Raw genomic sequence first — 8,003 nt, 5'->3', positions numbered from 1 at the left:
AGATAAGAAAAACAAATTAAGAGATTTAAGAAGACAATTGAACGGATCAATTGATGTGGAGCATCTAATATATTCTGGGATTTTTTATTACATGAGTAAGGAGTAAACCTGGTATTGCTCCTAGTAGTAGAGGCACGGCCCTGCAAAGTGCTAACACTTCAAAGTGTTCATAGTTCTGGTCGCTAGGGTTCAATTCCCCGCACAGGTATGGAATACTACGTAATATGTATCATGTTCGCTTCCATATAGCGATCAATAACCTGAATAACCCAAAATGCACAATCTCATACACCTGTGGTTCTTTGATGTTACCTGCATACAATAGAAACAATAATGAACGTTGGTCAAAAGACGAGCTTACTGAAGTGAAAAATTATGTACATGAAGAATCATCATTTATGCATATTGCCTTGAAAATTATAAAAAGCGATTACTTGATCAACTCAAATGATTTTATTAGCGTTATTTATCAACCATATTTCAATATTTCTAAATGTTTTATATGCCTTTTGACCCAGAAATGTATGAATTTGATGCGAAATCGTGATGAAAAATAATATTTTACCAGTCAGATTCAGAAAGAGAAAATCTCATTACACTCGTTGATTACATCACAATCCAAACATAGATGGTCAAGTTCATAGAGAATGTTACAAATTGTTGTATGTTTTGCTATTTCGTTTTTTCAAAAATACAGCACAAATTAAACGGGCATCAATATTTGTGTGCATAATACAAATTTAAGAATTATATAGAAGTGACATGTGACACTTATAAAAGCTGTATCTTGAAAAGGAGATTACTCTAATGCTAGAATCTCGGCATGGAGACTCATGTGAATTGAAGAAAAATATTTCTGATTGATTTTCTGTGCCTTCTGAGCGTTAAATGTTTCAAAATGTGAAAATGAACAAAATTCGAGTAGCTATGATGTCATCAATATTACATTAATATTCATGAGGAATAACTATTGCTCCCTCAAGAAAGAAATGATTAACAAATGGTTGGATTTCATCGCACGACCTTCTAGTAACTGTATCTAGAAATTTGTGAAAGTTACTTGTCAATTTTTGCCAGAAACAAGCTTTTTCTATGGTTACTGACCAGCTCATTAGGTTCATCAGACATCGGGACATTCTTTACCGTGTGATTACCGCCCTCTGTTGATTACAGGGCTTCGAACTCTTATCAAGGCGATATAAGAAATGCAGGGCCGTGGAGGGCGGATAATGTTAGCTCAAAGACAATATTGCTCAAAGACAATTAATTATTAAAGTTGCGCCGCAGGCTTACAAAGAAACAATGTTGCTCCAAAACACAATGCATCAATTACACAACAATACAAAATTGTTTTTACTATTTCTACTGTTTTATCATGATACAGGTAAAAAGATTATCGTTTTCCACTTAAAACAGATTAAAAGATAAATAAATATTTCACATTCTGCTATAAAATTAAATACATGTGCATGTCAATGATTTTTATGCCTAGGTTTTGTATAATTCATATTAATTTCGGTTTCTCGTGTCAGTTTTGTTCTTTCTCTAGTTTAAAGTTTATGCCTGTTTTGTAAATGGTCAAAGTAACCATATGCCTAGGTTTTGTATAATTTAAATTGAATTCGGTTTCTCGTGTCAGTTTTGGCCTCCAGTTAGCAAATAGTTTGATAGTCTCATATTTTTCACAGTGAAATAGTCGCTTTGAAATGTAGATGGACCTGGCTTTTTTTTTTTTTTTAGTACAATGTATCACATTATATAGAGTGATGGAAAATAAAATACACTCCCCTGTAAATAAGTCTCGTCTGTGGCAACCTAATTATCACTTCGATCATTTTACAAGTCATCAGCTTGTCGCAGATGGAAATCAAAATGTCGTACGCACAGACGAGTGAGAAACAGACCGCGTGCAATAGTCAAAGTCTCAGCATCACCCGATAATGAGGGCCGATTGTTCCATGAAATGCGACAGGCGAGCTGCTACGTAATTACCGCGTATTTTCACGGTCTATTGCGTAATCGCGAAAGCACGCAACGCTCTATCGCGTATACGCGAGGGCAAGCAGCGCTGGCGCGATTGTTAGACACGGCATGATCGAACAATCGGCCCTCATGAATATGCGATAATTAACATCATACGATACACGGGGACTTTGACTGGTTGTACGTGGTCTGTATCTCTCTCGTCTGTGCTCATGTAAATAATGAAAACTATACCTAAAGCGAAATGAAATCAAAACAACACGAGTTAGAGACCTGATTTGAAACGGTAAAACGATACTTACGTAATTGTAAAAGTTTCGACGCAAGAACGAATCACCTAAATTTTAAATATATATATAATACTTACCTAAGGCGGAATAAATAAAACCAAGTTAGAGAGCTGATTTGAAAAGGTAAAACGATATTGACGTAGTGGTACAGGTTTCAGCAGAAGAACAGAAGAAGTGCGGAATGCCTAACGGACATATTATTGTACTCGTGATATGGTTTCACCTCCTCTGCCCTACACGAGAGATTCAGGGGATTGCTACCATGTAAAGCATGAAATGGTAACAAAGGACATAGGCACCAGATTCAAAACATTTGTTTTTGCTTCAAGCTTTGAAGCTAACTACAATGTAAAATATGAAAAGGTGCAAGATTTGTGGACAAACCCTAGCTGAGCATTATGGATGGGCAGTACAATGCCAATAATTGCACTATTCTACTATTCGAGGGCAAATACTTTATTCAAAGAGGTAGCTAATCGTTACTCCATAATTATCTAATATTTTCACTTCCGCTCACTCATCGGTTACATAGGTTTGAGACATGAAAGAAGTCTTATTTATATTTCAACAATAGGCTATAACTCAGCGACCCAGTTTCCCCGGGTTGGCCAATAGTAACAATTAGCTATGGTTTGACCTGTACTAGATACAATAAGAGCCATTTGAAATAATTCAACATAAAGATATTGTGTTTCATGAGCAGAAAACTGAAAAGACTACCCCGCACATAATTTGTAGGTTACTGATTGATAGCTAATTTAATTGTGGGCATAGGGTTGCTCCGTAATGTAAACACAAACTGCCGACCGATAGATTTCGAATAACAAATGTAACCGAATATGTAACATCAAAATACCTAATTTGGTCAGTTTGTCACTTTTAACTGCTTTTGATTGCACGTTCAATGAATAACGCACCTGCAAACCTGGTGTATCACTTATTCTGTTTATTGTAAACTGTTTCAAGAGAGATTGCAAGAAGAGCTGGGCGCTTGGTGTAACCAAGTCAATTATTAGGCATGGAGTCAATACTAGTTAGAACCTTTTTGAAAAGAAATTTCAAAGTGGTCATTGGAAGTTCAACGCGGGTCACACAAAATGTACACCTTTCTCTACTTCTCAATGATTAGCCAAAATAAAACATTTGTTAAGGGATCGGATAGCAACGTTTGCACAGTATATTTTGTGGAACATGAGACAACATCAGACTCGTCAAATTGCATTCTGAATAAAAGGAAGGTCCTTCTGATAAAATAATTTTGATTTTGTGAAATTTGCGGTAAAATACTAATGTTATGCGCACGCATTTGATATTAGAAGGACATTCCTTGTATTCAGAATGCAATTTGGTGTGTCTGATGTGCTCTCACGTCCCACAAAAAATGCTGTGCAATGGTGAGCGACCGACTCCTTAATGTTATCGTAAATTACACATGGTGCACACCGACATCGCTCGGTAAATAATTACATTGTACAGCAGAGACACTAAAATCAATACCCGGGATCGATACACATGTATGTACTATGCAAGATTTGATATTTAGACGATAAATCTTTGGATACCGGGGTAGAAAATGATGAATATCTTCCATAATTTTCTTTATTCTAAAGAAGCCGATTTCAAGGCTGCACTTAAATATATGTGTTGAAAGAATATGATAATCGTTAGCTTGCGTATTGAGAAAGAACCTTGCGTATTGAGCTCAAAAACTGACAAAAATTCTGATTATATATGTGCCGAACTATGGCGCAGCGTAGGCTACTGGTGGAGGCAGTCTAAAAGCAGATGACGTCATGACGTATACCATGCTCACTGACATCTACAGAGATCAGTCACTAGGCTATTGTCAATAACCTTAGTCGGATGTCCATCCGGCCATTATGCGTCTCAAAACTATTAAACAGGTCGGAACAAAATGGCCATGCGTGGCTGTGGATTCAACCTACCATGGTGATTTCTTTCATGAAGATATCGGGGCGATGACACTGTGTGGTGTCTACGTCAATTATAGCATTGGTCTTGTGCATCGTATGATTACAACTATGTAAACTACTTAATACCGTAAGGGTAGAAAACATGGACCTTTTAGAGCATCATTATTATTATTATATGTCCAAAGTATATAAAACTATACATTTTTGAAAAGGAAATGAGACAAAAAATCCCATGATGACGTTAGAAGATTTTTTTTTTCTAAAAAGGTCCTTGTTCTCTCCCATTACTCTGACCTTAATATATCGTACATCATGCTCTTTGAATGTTTTCGTAATCAAAACATTAAATAGCAGTACAAGTGGGTGTACCGTACGTCTTTTATGAGCTCATTCGACCAAAATTATATTTGGCTATGCATTATGCTACAAACTCGTTTATAAGCAAATCGGTTCTATTTACCAACTTTTACCGCGGGTACTTTTAGGCGTGGGGTATGGGCGAACTTGAAGTACATGTATCTGGAGAGTGGAAGCAACGAGTTACCCCAAATCACAGCGGCAGGTAGTCACTGGGCCTCCGAGTGCGAATATGTATTTATTTTGGAAGGTTCGTGTTTATTTTAAATTTTGTGGCGTTTTTCCAAAATTCGATATTTTTGATGATATTTCAAAAAAGCGACATGCTAAAGACAACTCTTTGGGCACATAGTTTGTTATTGTTATTGCAGTTCTTTTCCACATACCTACTTTACCATTTGCTTTGGTCATTTACTAATATTATATATTTTGTGACTGCAATTTGGCGTTTTCAATGCGTTTTAAGCTTATCATGAAATTAACACGAATATCTAGTCACGCTACTTTTACAATTTTTACCTGATCGTCGGCTTTTGCAGGCAAGAGAATGCAGATTGGCTCACGATAGATGTCGTATTCCTCTATGTGGGTCACTTGATGATAAAATTACTTTGAATTTCTTGTAACATCATACAAATTTGTGTCTGGAAACCGGGTCTGGAATTGATTTTGGAACAGCTATAGACTCCAGCGCCGTATCAAATCTCATAAAAAGGCCACGACTGGCGAGCATTTTTTTATCTTTCCCGCACAAAAGCTTGCCCTGCTATGACCTTGATATGTAGACTTGATTGGGTACTGTAAAAGCATACACTTTACTGAGTTTTTTAGCATCTGGTCAGTAGAAAATTCTACAGGGATACAGTCAGTAGTTTAACATGGTGTGAGCATAGTGAAAGACCCATTATTGATTAGGCGCGGATATTAATAGCACAGGTCCTTTGTGTGCATAGCAGAAAATTATAATAGAATATTTGGAATTTTCTAACTAAAATACTAACTGCATTCTGCATATATATTATTTATTTATATAGGCCTGTGCCTATTTATTTATTTACTGACTTATTTATTTATTTATTTATTTATTTATTTGTTTATTATTTATTTATTTATTTATTTATTTATTTATTTATTTATTTATTTATTTATTTATTTATTTATTTATTTATTTATTTATTTATTTATTTGGTAGATTAGTAAGTAATTAGTAACATTCCATGATTCATCGGTTTATTATTGATTGTTGAAAACTTGATTGATTGATCAATTGATAGTCATTTCGCATTATATTCCTAGTTCATAGGCCCTATTAATTTTGAATAGCATCGTACATTATATAAATAGGCCTATCAGAATTGGTTTATTCTATTCAGCAATATCAAGGATTACTAACAAACTTCTCACAGCTAATAGTCCGTTGGCTTAGTGGTAAAGCATCAAGTTTTATAAAAGGGAGGTCCCGGGTTCGATTCCCAGCTCTGCCTATTTAGGCAGAGAAAACAATGCAATTTCTGAACTGCAAACTTATTTGCAGCGCGATCTGAGCTGGTCCTTTTCTGGTGGCTGTGTCTGTTACAGGCACACTCCCTCTGGAATCCAAACCAGGTTCATGCCCATTACACTTCCCTTAATAACTCATTCAACCTTCAACCATACTATGGTCTAAGTATACCTCCAGGCAATCGGCAACAAAAACTCAGGCGGAGATCACATTCTAGAAAGCTGGACTGAACATCTGGGTCATATGTCACAGCCAGCACATTACGTTTTCACGACGTTCGATGACGCGACGTTATAATATTGTTGTGACAATGTTGCTTTCGACGTTGATTTCCGGACGTTGATATAACGTCATTATTACGACGCAAAGTTGTGAACGTATTATCCAAACGTCCCTGTTAAGTCCAGTCGAACGTTGTAATTAGTGCTAACTTTTGTCGTATGTAAATTAGCATGTTTCCCCTAATCCTTCTTTGTCCTTTTTTGATATGTTATTCAAGAGGATGTGTAGCAAGCAAAAACATTGGTGTTCTTGTGTGAGTGGTGGGATATTTTGCTCAGGCTGTGTTAACATTTGTATATATTTGCGGATGAAAAACAAATAAATAGATCAGAAAGAAAAGATCAAGGAAAGGTTGCTCCTAACAAATCAAGTAAACAATTTTGCTCTTAGCCATTCGCAAGAGAAATAAAGTCTGCACAAAAAGTAACGCAGCTGTTATGAATACGCCTATAGTTTCAGAACCGAATGATTGTTTCCACAATATTTAGGTACCCCATTTGTGTCGTTCAATATTAAGAAGACAATAGTGCTTTTAAAGAAAAATACCCGAATTAAAAAGTTGCAGTTCACAGCGATCAATGGTTATTACGCAAGTAATGTGGCACGTAAACCCTCCATTTATCTTCGCGCTGACTTCAAATAGCTGCAACTTTTAAATTCGGGTATTTTATTTCTTTAAAAACACCGCTGTGTTGTTAATATTGAACGAAATTGGGGCAAATGGGGTATCAAAATGCGCCTAAACAAATCATCCTTCTTCCTATGTTGAAATATTGTAACACAATTATTAGTTATGACGCTATATGTGTATTTATAACAGCTGCGTTTACTTTTTGTGCAGTCTTTATAACATTGACAGTTCTTATTCCATGGCCCTATACAAAGGCTGAAATATGTATTCTCTCCACGGGGAAATTGTTCTTTTGAAAGAACAACTTCCTTGGTCCATTACAATAGCGAAGGGTATAGTCCCCTGGCGAACGAATTGTGATACAGCTGTAAGCCCTTTCAAAACACACTCTAATTTTCTTCCATTAGTATATTCCATTAAGTATTTGTTAAGGTTTGTGTCGATTGTTTGTGGAATCTTTTCAATGTTATATTCCCAGTCGTCTTTACCGTGGCTCTTAGTGTATCATTTTATTTGGATATTATTGTGGGATGAAATTTTTTATTTCTGCTTGTATTATAAACTACGCGGTGGGATGAGTGATTGTGTAGTATTGCGGATGTGTGTTTATGAACCAGTAGGGGTTGGTTTGGATCTGTGTGGCTCTTTGAAGTCTATAGACGAATCTCACGAGCCAAGTCATGGTCATGATTTGGTCGGCCATTACTGGGTACGTCCCCGCTGCACCAAACTGGTGTTTTGACAGCCCAATTGTGCGAACAAATGCCGCCTAACGCCTGAAGAAGATGCAAGGACGAGGAGGATTAATAGAATAATTATACAATAGAGATAATAGATTATAGGCACAGCCAGTTGAGGTAATATACTTAACTTGATTTACAGATTATCTGAATTCTACGAGGCCCGCTTTAATGATCAATGTGGAAATACACCACTAAGATAATCATTTCATGAATAGACTAAATGCGGGCCGTTTGCATGAACTGACAATGTGTGAATATTGTCTGTTTTCTAGCAGGAAAAGC

The sequence above is a fragment of the Amphiura filiformis genome, chromosome 19 (assembly GCF_039555335.1).
Source record: "Amphiura filiformis chromosome 19, Afil_fr2py, whole genome shotgun sequence".
NCBI lineage: Eukaryota > Metazoa > Echinodermata > Ophiuroidea > Amphilepidida > Amphiuridae > Amphiura > Amphiura filiformis.
The sequence above is the reverse complement of the archived record's forward strand: the minus strand, read 5'-3'. Positions refer to the sequence as shown.